The following is a 17,538-nucleotide window of genomic DNA, read 5'->3' on the forward strand; positions in this document are numbered from 1 at the left end:
AAACAAATCAGGATTTAGACTAACACATCCAACCAAAGAGGTAGAAATGGTGGGGGACAGTGCCCAGCATTTGCTGGAAATGGATTTGCACCATAAGTTCCCCAACGCCATGACTGTCCAGCCTGGTATTTGCCATGTGAAATGTCAGGAAAACTGGATATGTCCAGAAGACAAGGGCCTGCTGAACTCACACCAGGCTGTGCTGACTTGAGAGCTGGTAAATAAGGGACTGGAAATGAGTTGTATAGGATTTAATGCTGAAAGAGAAGCTCAGTGGAACAAGAGTGTTGGCTGGTCTCCTGGAGCAGTTCCACTCAAACATGCTCTATTCACTGGGCAAGGTCAAAAGCCCAGGTGTGCTTTGCCTCTCCTCCCCAATTACTCTCCAGCTGCACTCAGCACACTGAGGACCCTCCCTCTGACCCATAACCACTAGCTATCCTCATGAAAAGGGATGACAGGAGAATGCAACTGCCTCTGACCTCAAAACTAGACTCTGACAAGGACATGAATCAAAGTCTCTCCCTTTTCAGATGGAAACCTTACTGACTGCCATCACTCCATTTGGTGGCTATTGGGTATTCTCTAGGCTCTGAGCTTATCAAGGTACCACAGGCAGAGAATCCTGTTGCAGGTAGTAGTAGGGGTAAGGCAGGAATGAGGCTTCAGCAGCTCTACACATTGCCAGGGCTTTGCTCACTGTGCACACATACAGCAACACGGCTGCAGGCATCTTCAGGGCTACTCCAAGTCCAGCTCTCAAAGGCCACTGGTGCCATTTCTTCAGGTGACTAAATGCCATATGAGCTCAGTCAGTTGCCTTTAGTGTATCAGTGATGATTTATACCCATGGAAGGTTGGAAAAGCAAATTTGCTGACCTTCAGGCTTGGAGAAGAAGAAAGAGCACATAGGAAATCCCAGAGGGCCTCAGATGGGTGGCAATTCCCGATCCTCCTTCCCCAGCCTGGAAATAGAAATGATCTTTTTCTGCTCCAAGGACATCTTTCAAGACAGGAAAGCTATCCTAAACAAAAGATAGCTGCAGTTTTCAAAGCCTATGATCCTGGTATAGTTGTCAGGAGGCCAAGCTCATAACAGAATGATGATCTAGCCCTGGATTATATTGACTCAACAAGAGCAAGTGCCAGGGATAGAAAGAGACGAGAATTATGGTTCCCAGATGTAGGAAGGTTGCTGAGTGTGGAGGGTCTGAGCAATGGTGTGAGGTCCAGCCATGCTCTGGGAATATTTCACTTTCCAGCCTCTTGCTTCACCAGAGAAACAAAAGAGATACAGATGCTTGGTTATAAATTTTAAAGCAATTCCGGTCTGAATTTCCTTTTGAATTTAGAAGTGAATCCTTCATATAAATGGATTGAGAAATTCTCCCTCTGAAGTAATCCATCTCTTAATAGGACATCCTGACACCAGCTGAGTCAATCCGATGTCCATTGTTGATTTGAGTGTGTTCATCCAAGGCTGACATGACATTCCTTTTGTTGACAGAGCTCATATGTTACAGTAGGCTGTCCTTCATATTTCTCTGTCTTTCACTGCCACAGCAGCTGCACACCAGGAAAAACTGCTGCATTTACTTATTTCATTTCTTCAAGGTCCATTTCCTGGACATTCCCTGCTCCAGCTAAGGGCACCATTTGTTCATCCTAGGTTTCAGCTGGAGAAGGATTAACCCTGTAGACTGTTCTTTGAAGGCCAGTATAGTGATATCCTCCAGTGCACTGGAACACTTGATTTTACCTTCAAAATCAGATACACAATAATGGTATTATTTCACAACTTCCATCCCAAGGGATTCTCCTCAAAAGCTACACCTTTACTGGTAGCAGTATGGGTGGATCTGTATGAGAAATACAGGCAGGACTTCATGCACCATGGCAGTTCTGGGAAGGAACATGACAGCTAATTTGAACTTAGTCGTGTGAAGCTCCAAATCTCATACTGAATGCTGGGATGAGGATTATGTTCTTCCAAAATGATGAGATCTTCCCCACAGAGAGCAAAGCTCATCTGTGCAAGAAATGCAGCTCTACTAGGACAAGTCCAGACAGTTGAACAAACCTTGAACTCTGATTCAGGGGGTTGGGAAGATGCTCTGTGAAAGAATCACCGCATGCAGGTCCTGCCCTCTGATCTGCAGGAGCCTTTCAGAGAAAGCATGCAGACGATATCATCATCTTATATGGATATGGATCAGTGTGGGCATAGCTATGGGAACAGGTAGTTCCCTCATGACAATCATGAATAAAACTAACTCAAAATCATCAGCAACAAAGAACTCATACAGCAAGCATCACCAACACTGACTGGTGAACAGGCCTCAGAAGTTCCAAGTGAGAAAGGTCTGAAAACTGCTATAGACAGAGCATGGGGAACAGGAAATAAAAAAGACACTGAAAAGATCATTTGAATGCTGTGGTACAGCCCTCTTGTATCTGTATCTCAAGTGCCCATGCCCCAGAGGCACAAAGTGATGCTTCACTGGCTGCCTTCTGCTATTCAACAGACCATTCTGACCTGTAAGTCATTCTTACCAATGAGTCAAGACACCCCAGAAGCTTGATAATATTTGACGAAGTTACTGAATAAAACTGTTGATGGGAACCTATTGGGAACTCAGCCTCCCCTCTGTCTTTAAATCTGGGCTCCCTGCTGACCAACGAACCTACACAGCACGAGGACCACATCAGAGAGATTTCCCTGCTGGAAGTCCTGCTCTAACACCCACGGTGATGCTGAGGTTATGGCCCAGCCTGGGATCCCTTCTCCTGCCCACTCCAGCCCCAGAGTAGGTCACAGGCTCTGCCTCCTTTCCTGGGGGAAATCAAGTCTAATTCTTGTGCCGAGTTGCTCCTTGCCTTGTAAAGTTGTAGTAAAGACTTACCAGGGATTTTCTGCACAGCTGGCCAACCGATGCCCTTCACAGCACATCTCCAGCCCTTTAAATATTCATGAGGCTGGGTCTGCTGCCTAATTGAATTTCCTCTATGAATGAATCAGTTATTTTCCCATCTCCTGCAGCAAAGATGCAGATTAAGTGTGTAAAGCTAGAATAGTACACCAAGAAAGCAGTTTCTCTCCGATTAGTGGCTGAGCAAATTCACCCCTGCTGGGATCAGTTTCTCCCAGACAGCCTGAAAATCACAAATTAATAGAATAATTCATGTCACGATAGACCACTAGATGCATTCAGTCCAAGCCCTGCTCAGACAAGGGATACCTCCAAAATCAGAACGGGCTGCTCAAGGCTTCATCATGTCAAGTTTCAAGTATAGAAGGATGGAGATAACGCCTTCACTGCACCTTGCTCCAGGGCTGCATGTCCTGGAAAATTTGAAAAAACTGCTTATATTTAATGACTCCTCTTTGCTGTTTGTGTTTCCTCTTATATTTTTACAGTGGACCTCCACCAAGAGTCAGGCTCCATCTTTTCTATAGCCTCCACTACAGGATTGGCAACAGCCGTAACGTCTCCCTCAGCCTTTTCTTCCTGACGCCAATCAATTTCAGCTCTCTCAGCCTGTCCTTGTGTCTCAGTACAGCCATCATGAGCTCCAGTCCCCAAACTGGACAAAGCACTTCAGATGTAGTCTTACAAGTGAGATATCAGGTCCCTTGATCTGCTCGCTACCCTCTTGCTAACACAGCCCTGGAGACAACAGGCCATTGTAGGTGCAAGACATACTGCTAACTCATATTTACATAGTTTTCCACCTGAAGTTAATGCTCTGATGTTATCCAAAGAAGCTGCATGTTTTGTCCTTGGCCAGGAGCTGATACCTACCTGGACAGTAGAAAGAAAGGCAAAATGATCCCAGTGAACTCTATATCTGGGTCACAAGCTTCATCAAGTCCTGGATTTGGATTTACACCAAGCTTTGCACAAGGAACACAGAGCAAGAGAGCTTCTGTTAATCATTACCTGGTTGTATGTTACTTTATACCCTGAACATTTCTACATAGCTCCAAGCAAATATGAGCTCCAATGGGAGCTCTTTCCACCATCAGGAAGGAAAGTCTCTCCTCTGTTAGGCATCAAGCTAGTCCCTACAGGGCTGATGTCTGGGAATAGAGATGCAACCCACTGCAGCATCCCCTGCATCTATCCCACGGATGTGCTCAGGTATGTGGCACTGAGCTGGTCTGCATATGCTTACAATAGAAGGCAAGAATCACATGGGGCTTTTGTGAAGGACCACTGCCTGCAACGTCTGCATCCCAGTGCTGTTCTCTGAGGTTTGATCTCTGCACTCCTGCACAGTATCCAGTCCTGATCCACTCCTCTCCAGCAGGGAAGAACCTCAGTGGAGATATGTGTGTTCAGAGACCTTCAGCTGCATGGGACTGTGATGGCAGCAATAGCTTCCTTACGAAGCATTGGGAAGCAGAGGGATTGTGCATGGAATAAAAGTCCTTCTAGACCTGGTCTTGTGCATAATTGGAAATTTCTACATCCACAGAAGTTTCCAAATCCCTATCACACAAGGGAGCTTGCACTAACTTGGGCTGAGTTTCGTTTTGCTGCACAGCTGGGAAGAAAGATGAAGTCACTGTGGCCATGCAAGACATCTCTGTCTGTTCCCAGTTTTGTTGGTAAGATCTCACTCTCCACTCTTGAGTGTTTGAAGCCTAATTGCTTTCTTCACCAGCTGTGACATTAGTGCTGACTTGAATAATAGATTGACCACCCCAGGTATTGCTCTCCGTTGTTCCTGGCAGAAGCTTCTGTCAATGGCCTTCTTTGCCAACTAGAAAATTAATCCTGGCAGGAAATTCAGCATCTGAAGACATCAGGTTACTCCTCAATGACAGGGATTGTTGGCAGTAGTGAACAATTTAAAGCAGTGGGCCTCACTGTTAGGTAACCCCCTGCCCACTGCTCCTGCAGTTTCTTGCAGGGTTGTGGCAAGTCACTGCACTCGGCTGCTTGCTGAGCCTCACAACCGTGGGTTCTTGACTGAGGCAGGTCCTCCTGGTGGGGTGGTCTGGACAACCAGTGCTGCACCCCAGGGCTGCATTTCTACCTTCTGAATGAGAATCACTGTCTCCCTGCACTCTTTGCCCTTGGGGGAAGCTGATGCTCTCATTCTTTGTCACTCCATCGTGATGTGCAAGGACAGGAAAGTGCATTTCAGCCACCACTCCAGTACTGTTCCAGTGCTTCAGTAAAGAGAGGACTGCAAGGACAGAGGAACTGTGGAGATGTGGGCCCCAGGTGACACAGGGAAGGGAATCACATCTCTTCATCCCAAGCTGGCATCACAGCACCCTACAGAGACACTCACTGATGATGGGAGGTGGGAACATCCCGCTCCTTCCAGCATCAGCTGAGCACAGCTGGAGGGGGCTGAGCAGTGTCTCCATGGTGGCACTGGGAATTTGTGGCAGAAGAATTGTTAATGCAGCCACAACACAAACAAAACACTAAAAATGAAATAAAAATAGGGCTGAGACCTCAAGCCTGTCAGCTCACAGAGATAAGCTCTTGGTGCCATCTTTGGAACTGGACCATGTCCATTCTCCGGGTCTGAGCCATGCTGGTTCCTCAGACCTCAGGTCTCCCTTGTTCTGGCACCTGGGCTGGGCAAACCAGTGGATCCCCATCACTGGAAGCAGGGAGTTGAGGATCTGTTTTGCTGAGGAGTGTATGCTCATGCAAAGCACACTGCAGAAGCATTTCCTAGCTCAGCTGCAGAGAATTGAGCTTTAGGGGAGGTCAGGAAGTAAACTGGGAAAACGTCCTGTGTAGATGCAGCAGATGCATGACTGGAGCATTCAGTGCTCAGCTGTGGTGAAAGGATGGCAGTGGATTATTTGCACAGGCGTTTTGTGCTGTGAATATATCATGGTAACACTGCTGTCACTGAGCAAATAAAAGATAACAAATCCTGAGGGATCTGCAGTGTCCCCTTCCAGGCAAAGGAGGTGCCTCCTCCTTTCTGCACCCCTTCTGCCTTGCCAGGCATCACATCTGAACATTCACTCTGCTTGGACCCACCCCTGCAAGTCCTACAGCAAGGCTCCAGCTGCCTCTCAGCCAAGTGCATAACACAAATCCCACTTTTTAAGAGAGCAGGAACCTGTGTGCAGACAGACAGCACCCCGAGAGCTGTCTGCATGCAGTGCAATGGAGAACTCTCTGTCCAAGATCCTTGCCTCAGCAGAAAGGGGACATAAGAGGAAATATTTTAAAAGTGAAGGCAGAGCAAAGCTTTCCACCGGGAGTTCCTGCAGAGCTTTGCTGGAGGCACTGGAGTAGGACTTTAGGATCTGTTCCACTGTGTGAATGCAGCCTACTGGTTTTGAGGAGAAAAGTCTGTAATAGATTGGCTCCATAAGGGATACTGTAGGATAAAAGCCTGTAGGATACTGGGCAGCAGCCATTCTGTCCTGCTGTGGGACCAGCACCAAAACCTCTTCCACTTCACTGTAGCCCATGTTGAAGTCAACTGAGAGCATGGAAAAGATGCCTTCATTGGATCCTGGGGTTTGCTCCATCTTCAGGAGCTCAGAGAGCAGTGCATGTTTTCACCAGGAATTTCTGAAGGTGTTTTCTCTCCAGAAAAGTGCAATTTCTTATTGAGTCCTACTCATCCATACAATTAACCACTGCTTTTCATCCAAAAACATTCTCAGTTAAAATATATTGCCCTGAAGAGGCACTGCTCACCCTGTCTTGCACTGGCAAGTCAGTGACAGTAAGTCATTCAAAGACTCACCTTGGTGTGTCAGGTGCATCTTCTTTTCTGCATGTTTCACTACATGTAGCTGCTTTGAATGGCATTCTCGTGGAGTGTCTGAAGGATGGGATACCCCAGCATGACTGACAAACAGCTCTTGCATCCAGACATACATCCCTTCTCTTGTTCCTTCTCATGTTTCCTTTCTGCTAAGGGACTGCAGGATGAGAACGGTCAAAATAGAAGATTATGTAGATTGAGCAGATTTCTCAGTTAGAACAGGTTGCTCATGGCTTTGCATGGTTGAGTTTTGCATATCTTTAGAAATGGAGATCCCACAGCTATACCGGGTCCCTGTCCCAGTGTTTGATCCCTCCCAGAACTGTAATATTATTCTGAATATTCAATCAATGTTTGCTGTCTTCGCAGCTATTTCCTCTTCCCTCTTCACTGATCTCCATCTACCTCCAAGTGCCTGAGTCTGTCTTCTCTACATCTCCCCACTGCAGCTGAGGACAGCATTAAAATCTCTCTCTCCCTTTACCTTTCTTTTCCCAGGACAGAACAGGTTCTGTTCTCACAGCCTATCTCTGTACACCACATCTACATTCCCCTAATTATTTCTCTTGGTGGAAACAAGCTGGGATCTTAAACTCAATCTGGGTTTTGCTCCTACTTGGAGCTTCTGTCCAGGTTCTTATCAGTTAGGATACAGTACTCATTGGTCCAGCCAGAAACAGAGAGACAGAGTGCTGGAGCACAAAAGAAACACTGCCATCAAGGATCAGCACAAGGCATCTGATACCGAGATGACAGACAATGCTTAGAAATTAGTAACCCCAGAAATGGGTCACTGCTCTCTCTTTTTTTTCTCTCATCAGATATTCCTCCTACATGAGCTCTCTGGCTGTCGGCTGTTTGAAGCTGAATATGAGGTGGCCTATTGCTCAGATTTTGTTCCTTGACTTTGACAACTTGTGCTGAACTCAATCAGAGGTATTCAGAGGCAGCTCTAAGTTTGTTTTCAGAGCAAACTAAAAACCCTGACCAACTTGTCTCAGTGGAAGCTCTCCTACAAGTGTCCATGCACCAGCTCAGGTTAGTGACTGTGCTGTACTCCTGGACAGCATTTAAAAGTCCCCCATCTCGAGCTTAATTCACACATTTACAGCAGAAGCAGTCATTTCTTTTATCTATTTTGGCTCTCTGAACCTCAGTCGTCCAGCCTAATCTTGATGTCAAGGCTCCCCCTGCAGTCACTGGAAAAAGATGTGCACCTGCGTGGAGCAAATCTGGCCACATAGAGGCTTCCTTTGATTAAGATACTTGGGAGGAATGAGCCCCAGAAGGAGCACAGTATCATCCCAGAGGCCACATAGCACCCCTGGCACTCAGTGTGGATGGAGGTGCTATTTCTGGAGAGCCTGATCTCTTCCCCACTTTTAGCTACGTGCATCAAACCCAGCACAAGGAAACTGAGCGTGCTGGTTTTATCCCCACAATGAGTTGCTACATTTCCCTGCTTTCCTCTCAGTGCTCTGAAAATCACCCTTTCACTCATAGCCCACCCTGTATTTCCATAGGAGGAGCCTTTGGGTCTCAGTTCCTGAGCAAAGGGTCAAAGTAATTTCTCTGCCCTCATTTGCACACATACATCTGTCTTTCTGACAGAAGTGATTGCAAAGAGCATAGATATGTTTGCCTCATCCAAGTATTTCAATGCAAGCATCACAGCTGATTCCAGGAGAGAATGTGTAAGAAAGGAAGGAAAGGGAGGAAGGAAGGAAGTTGTGAACAAAAGAAAGAAAAAGGAGGTAAAGGCAAAAAGGTTAAAGAAAAGGAAGAGGGGAAATTAAAAGGGAAAGGACAAACTTTTTGGAGCTTGCAGTGATTCTCTAACAAAGATCTTCCCAAATGTTGTTTTCTTTGAAATGTGCCCACTCTGCAATGCTGAGATATGCTCAAAGCAAGGTTTGCCATCCTGAGGTCCAACAAGCAGCCTCACGACTCTCCTCCAGTCCCTGCACAGTATTTCCTCTGCTCTGACACCATTCTTCCCTCCTCCTCCTCCTCTCCTCCACATTCCTGCCTTGCAGTGTTTCTGTGTCCCCAACCCTCCCCAGCGGAAGACCAACCATCTCAGCTCCCTACAGCCCTGAAAGGAACCTGCCAAGTTCCCCACAGCCCCCAGCTCACAGCTCTGCTGTTATTTTCCTTTCTTATCTACGGATATTTCAGCTTTACTCAGTAAAAAACAGACCCAGCCTTTGTACAGATCCGCCAGGCAAGGATGAAGAGACAAAACAGAAACTCATCACACACATTGCTCAGTGAAAGCAGGCTGTAATGATCCATTCTAAAGCATTTTGCTAACACCCATGAGAAAGATATCCTTCTTCAGGACACTGTTAGGTCTTCCTTTGAAAGAACAGCTTGTAGAGTTTTCAGCACTCAGTTGGGCAGATTTGCCCCCGCACTTAGATGTTTCTAAAGCATTTCTGACAAAGTACCACTTTCCAGCAGAATATCTTTGTTTTCCAGTTAAGATCTACACACTTCCCAATGCTCCCTTGTGGCAAAAAACCAAAAATGTTCTTTTTCAATGAATCCTCATTTTTCACCTTTTTTTTTTTTTTTTTTTTTTTGGCGTAATCCCAAAACAAAAGTCCAGAAATCAGCCCTGTGTGTCTTCCTGATCCTTTTTATCTTTCTATCACTTATCATTTTGTTCTACTATAAGTTTTACTATCAAACTTAAGGCATCCCTCTGTATGCATCCAAGTTTTGGCTATTTAATATTCATCTTTTGACAACACTTGTGGTTCAGCAAGCCTCCTAATTAGTTACTGGCTGCAGAGGAGAGTTATTGTTCAGAAACACTGACCTTCCACCCATGGGATCTCGTTTTCCTTTGCTATCGCTAGCTGGAAATTTGGAACAGAGCAATACTTAATCCTGCTGGCCCTGCCAATGTGAGCTTCCTATCCTCCTCTACCTCTCTGCTTGCTGAGGGCTGGCTTAAGCAAGCTTTTTCTTTAGTAGCAAAATTTCCATTCAAGATTATGTGATAAAACTCTGGAACAGCTCATATTAAGATGGCCCATACTGAGATTTTGTTCTTCATAGGTGAGCGTTATCTGAAGCACCTGCATGGCAGAGGTGCTGGGGACGAGTTCTCTCTGCTGCACAGCATTGGTAGCGGAGAGCTGTTTGTGCTCCTCATTTTTGCTCTTGTTTCCTTTTCATTAGTGTGTTAGGCAAACCTTCTTTCAAGTGTTTTTATTCTCTGCAGCCAATAAATGATAACAATCCGACACAGAATGTTCTAAAAGTGGAACCACAAAAAGACCCATTTCCTGTCAGCCCGTATGTCCCCGGCACAGGGAGCTGTGCATCCCAGAGGAAAATTAAAGATCTGAAACAGCATCTGAAAATTCATCAGCTGAGTTTCTCAGCGGATCTCAACAGCAAGCTGCAAAACAGGAGCGGGGTGCAGTGGGTGAGCAAAGATCTCCACCTAGTGAGATGGAGACAGGGCAGCGCGCTGGTTTGGGGTCTTCCTGGCAAAGCTGGGCAGGAGGTGATAGAAACAGCTGTCGGTGATGCGGATGATGCAGCATCAATGCCGTCCAAATGCCTGTTCTGACATCAGAGCCTGGAGGTGAGAGGCACAACCCACACAACATGGGGCAATGCGCAAGGCTGCGTCCAGCCTCCGTGCAGCAATAATGCACTGGGAGAGCAATGAAAGTCCGCTCTCCGAGCCCTCACCTGCACCCAAGGTGATCATAGCTCTGTATTAACCACAGCTGAACAGGCTGCACGGTAAAGTAATGATTGCTTTTGGCTGGGGACTTTTTCATAAGATGACATTTTTCCTATTGATGGGATTACACATTCTGTGGTGAGCACAAGATAATTGTAATTTCCAGGACTAATACCGAATGCATAAAGGTTATGGGTAGTCCTATTAAAGCTCTTATATTAGTGGAAAATTGTATGTTACGAGCTGGGAGAAAATTAATGGCCATTCTTTTGTGGTTTGCATACAATTAATCCCTAGGGGGCCTTTCTGTTCCATCTGAAACAGGTGACCTGTGTTTTATTAAAACCATCACTGCTTTCTTCTCTCGAGGCTCTGGGTTATTTCTTAGCATGTCTTACTGAGTCTTCAGGAGTACATGAGTGCTCCCAGCAGCTCAGCTCTATGAGCAACATGTTGCTAGCCAAGAAAGTCTTTCGGATGAGGAGCCAGCTTTACAAGCAATTACGCCCCGCTAACAACATGGTGGGAAACTGGAAACCAGGATATCAGAAATGGCCACAGAGTCACAGCAGCACAGAATGTCTTAGGCTGGAAAGGAGGGTGATGGTCGCTGGGGCTGAGCTCCCTGCACGGTGTGCATTCAGAGAGGCATTCATAGAGGCCTTCAGAGGGCCTCCAGCACCACAGGCACATCTCCATGCTTGGACTTGGGTGATGCAGGTCCAGACCAACAGCAATTGTCAAACTGGTCAGGGCTGAGACGTCTCTTAGCGGTGCTCCGCTTTTCTAAAGGGTGGCTCTGCTGCTATGCCCTCTCTGCAGGCCATTTGCGTGCCCTTTTTATTCTCCCAAAAGGAGGACTGCTGTTCGTTTTCCCTCCTTAGATTTACCTTGCAGAACAAAGGATTCTCCACCTCTTTACAATGACCTGTCCCCTCCCCTTCCCTGGCTGCTGCTGAGGACAGAGAGAGAAATCCCACAATAACCCAGCAGTTTTTCCACTGCTTCCATCCCACCGTGTTCTGATAGCAGTCCCTCCCTGTGCAAGCAGCACAGATCAATCTAGGGCAGCAGATCTGCGTTTTAGAAATAATTGGGCTACAGCCATCAGGATGACATCTACCCTGTCATCACACCACCTCCACACTGAGCTCAGTCTGGTAGGCATGAGAAACCAAGATGCTGACGGTGGGTAATGCCTGCACTTCAGTGATGACCTTTCACATCAGTATACGGCGTAAAATGTCCATGTCTCCACTGTGAAGTTACAGCTGGGCTTACCAGAGCAAACTGCACATGCTGCACTATTCTTCCTGAAAAGGATCTTAAGAACCTGAGCAAGTTTGCTGGGGAGAGGCACAGCTTCTCAAAAATATGTGTGAAATCCAAGTGCAAATTTTCTCCAAAACATAATAGCTTGACCAGTCAAACATCCAATTCAATCGACAACAACTAAAATGCATCAGACCTGCTAGATGTTCAAAGATAACAGTGCATTTTAAGTTTAGGAAAACATTTTCCCTTCGTTTCTTAAATGTTAATTATAGTTCTACTACCATTCCTGCCTTTTCAAAGGATGTCAGTTCAAAATCTCTTTGCTTCACCAACAGCTCTGGACTTGGGCTACACAATAAAATAGATTGTGATGCCTTTTGTTGGGCCAGGACTATCAGGATGCAGGGAGATCACATGGCCCATGTTTTCAGAGCTCACATTTCAGAACCCAGGTCAGTGCTTTGCTTTGGACTACGTATTACCCCTTCTGTGATTAATGCTGTTACATAAAAGTTGCTGTGAAGTTGCTGGTATGGCTGGAACTGAAGCCATGGCCCAAATTTTAGCAGTACCCCTTTACCTCTTCTCATCGTGTGGGGATAGTTAGCTGGATTAGAGGTAAAGGCTGAGGGTGCTGGGGTAAGGATGCATCCTGAGTCACGAATCCTCAGATCCAGGAAGAGAAAGGAAAATTGTTTTCTTAGAGAGCCAGCAACATTCATAACATCGATCCTTATCCAGTGGCCCTGCTGTGCTCTCCCAGAGGTCCATCTGTCTTGTCAAAAACTCTGCCAAATTCCTCCAACCTGCTTCTCGCTTGGCTTTGTGATACCAGTGAGGTATTGCAAATAGAGGAGCCTAATGTCAGCTCCCACTTTGCCAGTCACAAGATCTATGTACCATAACTTTCCTTACTGCAAGCAAAGCTCGATTCAAGAAAAATCAATTTTGTTGTGGTCTGTCTAGGACTCATCACTGCAAGGATAATGTGTGCTCCTGTTTACCATGTGGGAACATAAAATTCATTTGGTTTGAAGAATGATTCATTAACTGCCCCCAAATGGCAGCTGGGCTAAAATGAATTTGGTTTTGTTTAACTGAAGGAGCTCTGCTCTCTGCACGCATAGCCAGGAAGGCAAGAAGAGCTTGCTGTGCCTCATAACCCCTGCAGAAACACAGAGCTCCCCACCATGACCATTCCTCTGTTTTGCATGGCTGCACGGGCTAATACCGAGCTTTGAGCAATCAACCCATTTTTGCTAAATTATTCAGCAAAGCTAAGCACAGTGCATTGGACCTCATTCCTCCTCAGGGCTTGAGGCACCTATTGGCTCTGGGAAAGGAGAGTTAGCTTGGCCTCACTGCTTCTTCATGTCTGCACCTGCTGCCCCATGGTCAGGGCTTTGTCTTGCTGGTTCCTATCCAAGCAGACATCTGAGCTAAGCTGGACTGTACTGGTCTACTGTTCTCCCCAGAAGAGATAATCTGTCCCTCTCCAAGTGTGAAAATATCCCTGCAAACATCACCTGTGAAGTATGAAGTGCTGCAGTAGGGAATCCCAGGTGTATTCCCAACCCCATATGAGGCCTCCCTATCACAACAACCACCCACCCATGCATACAGCATGGGCTGTGGCCTGGTTAAAAGTCTGGTACACAGAAGAATATTGCAGATTAAGACTGATTAGGTTATACTCCAGTCCTTTCACATTCATCACAAACCTTGTAGCATGAACCAAAATCTCCCCACTATGGCTATCTGCCTCTTTGTACCGTACGGGTTCATTCAGATCATCTCCTGGTGATAAGTGGTGTCTCTCAGAGGTCAATCTTGGGACTGGTGCTCTTCAGCGCCCTTATCAATAACACAGACAGTGGGATCAAGTTTACTCTCAGCAAGTTTGCTGGTGATGCTAGGCTGAGTGGTGCAGCTGATACAATAAAAGGAAGGAATGCCATCCAAAGGGACCTGGACAAGCTTGAAAGCATGTGAGAATCTAATGAAGTTCAACAAGGCCAAGTGAAGGATACTACACGTGTGCCAGGGCAATCCTAGGTATGTGAACAGACTGGGAGAAGAATTCCCCAAGAGACAGCCCTGCAGTGAAGGACTTGGGGGTTCTGGTAGATGAGCCAGCAGTGTGCACCAACCCTGGGTGGCTTGAACTGATGGGTGCAGACAGCCCACAGCAGGGTATGGGAACTGGGTGATCTTTAAGGTCCCTTCCAACCCAAATCATTCTCTGATCCTACGATCCTATGATTCTATGACTCTAAATTAAGGGCAAGACTCAATTTCCCGATGAGGGCTGGCTGCAGTTCACTCTCTGCAAGCAAGGGTTCTCTACAGGTCATATATGATGTGATTTCTTTTGATTTAGAAGTTAAATTTTCATGGTTTGAAAGTTGATAGCTAGTAGTCCTCTCAATTAAATAATGATTTCATCACATGTCATGATGTGGGAGAGCAAAGGAGGATAAAACAGAAGTGGACTTTGGGGGTCTTTTGCTTGTGATGTTCATATGGCCTTTGGTAGCTGAGAGGCTCTCCAGAATCAGTTAGTTGTTGGATTGTACAACAAAAGGTTCTGAGTAAATGTAGAGCCATGGCAACCTATGATGTTGAGAAGAAGTTGAGAGGAGATCCAAGCATGCCAAGCTGACACAACAAAGCTATGTGTGCATGGGATAGCACTCCTGTCCTGCAGGTCAAGGAAGGAGCCCAGACATCCTGGTCATCCCTGATATGTGTATAGGGAAGCAAACCCTGTCCCCAGCTGCAAAAAACAAACAAACAAACAAACAGACAAACAAAAAAAAACCATGATAATAATGAGATTTAATCTCTCACATAAAGCAATTCAGCCTGCTATGAAAAACAAGCAGCTGTATGCTCTGTTTTTCACAAAAAAAAAGCTGGACCATCACATGCCATGATTCTTTCTGGCCCATGTTTTCATTTAGCTGGGGTAAAATATGGAATAATAATAATAATAATAATAATAATAGTAATGTCTACAGTTAAAATCTGAAATATTTGGCTGAAAACTTTAACCTTAACACATGGACATCTGGAAACAATACATAGAAAACTATGAGGATTCTACAGTCTCCAAAATTATGTACATGGAGAAAGTCCTTCATAGCCCACTCTGGGTGGCTGTTCTGCTTTCAGAGCACCCACAGATTACATTTTCCACCCTCATTTCTTAAAAATGAAGCAGAGCCTGCTCACGTGATCCCAGGACTGAAAGAAAATCCCAGCATCTTAAAACTTGCAATTAAAATCACCAGAGGTGACAGCACTGGAAATGCCACCTTCAAGTTATGTAAGATTTGTTTGCTTGTTTTGAATGTCTTCTGCTCAGAGGGAGAGGATCTCATTACAGCTTGGAGACTGCCTCAGGTGGAAGCCACAGCTCTGGGGCACTGTATCTCTGCCTGAAAGAACATGGAAAGGTTTATGTTCCCCAGCCTTCCTCCCTCCAGACACAAATGCCTTTTTTTCTAACTCAGTAATTCACACAGACTCAAAGGAAAGGCTCTGCAACCTCAGGATAATCAGGGAGACTTTGAGATCTACGCACATTTGTTTTGGGGAACAAGAAGGAAAATGGAAAAGGTGAATGGGACGGGAGCTGGAACACCCCCAGACAGGACAACGTGGGGCTTGTGCCCCAGAGCTGTTCCACGTGACTTTAGTTTGCAGATAAACCTTTGGCAGTTCCCCTTCTGAATAAATTCTGGCCTTCATCTCTGGCCACTTCTGGATCCTGCTGATTTCAAGTCTCGTCCGGGTAGATCGATTCCTCCAGCAGTGAAAACACTGGCATATAAATTGCAGATTGGAGCCAAGCAAAGGTGGCTGCATTCAGAGCACATGGGTAAAAGAGATTTATTATAAGGGAAAGGTGTGTTTGTTCATCCGTTGACCTCAGGCCCTGCATTACTGCACTCCTCTTAGAGGGCTGTTTGCTGTTGACCTTGGGACATCAGTTTAGCAGGGGCGATAGCCAGCTTTTAATAAGTGTGTTTAAACAAGGCAGAACCATTCCAAGGAAAATGCTCCATAAAGTGATCCTGTCCAACCCGGCGCAGCAAAATTAACAGCCTCATTCTGGCCAGGCTAATTCCTTTTTGTGATTATCATTATTATTCTGTTTTCATATTGCAATAAATAATGTAATTACTGAAAGCTGAGTGCTGATTAACACAGGCTCCCTGTTTCACTGGCAGAGATACAGTCAGGGTGGAGATGAGAGGTGAGCCTACAGATACAGCTTAGGGGTGCTGCAGTTTTCTTAGATAATTTTCAACCTGTGGCTCACTTGGAGTTCTCCCTGCAAAGAAGGATTGATTTGGTGACTGAAAGCATCCAGATCATGCCTATGAGCTCCAAGGACTACTGTAAAGGGCAGAAGCCAGGGGCTACAGGAGAGATGTAGATGCAGACCCCAGTGATGCAACCCATGGACATTTGGGAGTTTGGCCACTCACTCCATTTCTCCAGATCGGGTCTTCCCATGTGTATGATGGGACCTTGTGCCTTTTCCTGTCCAACGTGGAACAGATGCAGAGCTCCTAAGGCAGTGCAGTGCTGGGTGGTAGGGAAAGAGGGTGTATTTGGATGTGGTGCTCAGGGACATGATTGAGTGGAGGGTTGTTAGAGTTAGGGTAGTATGGTTAGGTTGTGGTTGGACTTGATGATCCTTAAGGTCTTTTCCAACCTGATCAATTCTATGATTCTATGATTCTGTGTGGGTCAGTGTGTGTGGGAGCCTGACCTGCCTCTCTGAAGTACAAAAGATAGAAAAATTTAGAAAACAGCAAGGTTTCCTCCCCTTTGCAAAGCTGAAATAACAACAAGATACTGAGATTGACTTCAGCTCCATTTAATGAGGGATAATTAACCCACCCATCACAAGGCCAAAGAATTACACTGGTTGAAAATTTTCCAGTTAATGTGCTATTTGATATTTTTACCTAATTTCAGAGCACATAATTGATGTCTCAATTATGAAAGATATTGCTATTAACACCCTTCTCAAGGAAATCCCTATCACTGCAGTGACTTTACACCTCCACATGGTCCTCCCACTGCCACTCCCCACGGTGGTGGGGGATGTCAGATGTCCTCCCAGCACGTTCCAATCACACGGATCTCAACACTGAATTTCAAAATGCCACAGCTGCTGAAACAATTAGAAATGCAAACAGGGAAAACAGCATCCCAAGCAAGCGAGAGACCACGGGCATATATTTATGGCACTTTATGTAAACCAGACACAGTGGAGTCGTTTGGAGCTCAAAGAGGCTTAGCGTTATCCTCCATTGTTGGGTGCCTGGTGCAGCCTGCAGGTCACAGCCCCTGTGCTCCTTCTTGGATTCAATGGAAATCGGTGCAATGACAGTGCAATCCCTCTGCAGCACACAGCCTGCCTAGGGGAGGTGTCAGCAGTGGAGCAAGGCAAGAAGTTTGAGGCTTTGAAGCCTTGGAGAGATTGGGTAGATGGTAGTGATGGGCAGACACCCAGCCTCAATCTGCCCCACATATGATTAGCAAGGGGGAAGAGGTTGGCAGCAAGAAAGGTTCTTTGCTCTGCCTGTTACTAGAAAGCAGGGGTTGCCATTACTCATCCGCAGAGACCCCGAGGCAAAAACCTGATGACCAAAGTCAAGTAAATTCTCACAACTGATGAAGTATTTCCAAAAGGTCATTGTAAGCTGTTTTTTTTTTTTTTTTTTAAGTGCAAGCGTATAAAAAAGGGTTACTGCTCCCTGAACATAGGTGCCTTTTTT

Source organism: Gallus gallus, chromosome 18 (genome assembly GCF_016699485.2).
Source record: "Gallus gallus isolate bGalGal1 chromosome 18, bGalGal1.mat.broiler.GRCg7b, whole genome shotgun sequence".
NCBI lineage: Eukaryota > Metazoa > Chordata > Aves > Galliformes > Phasianidae > Gallus > Gallus gallus.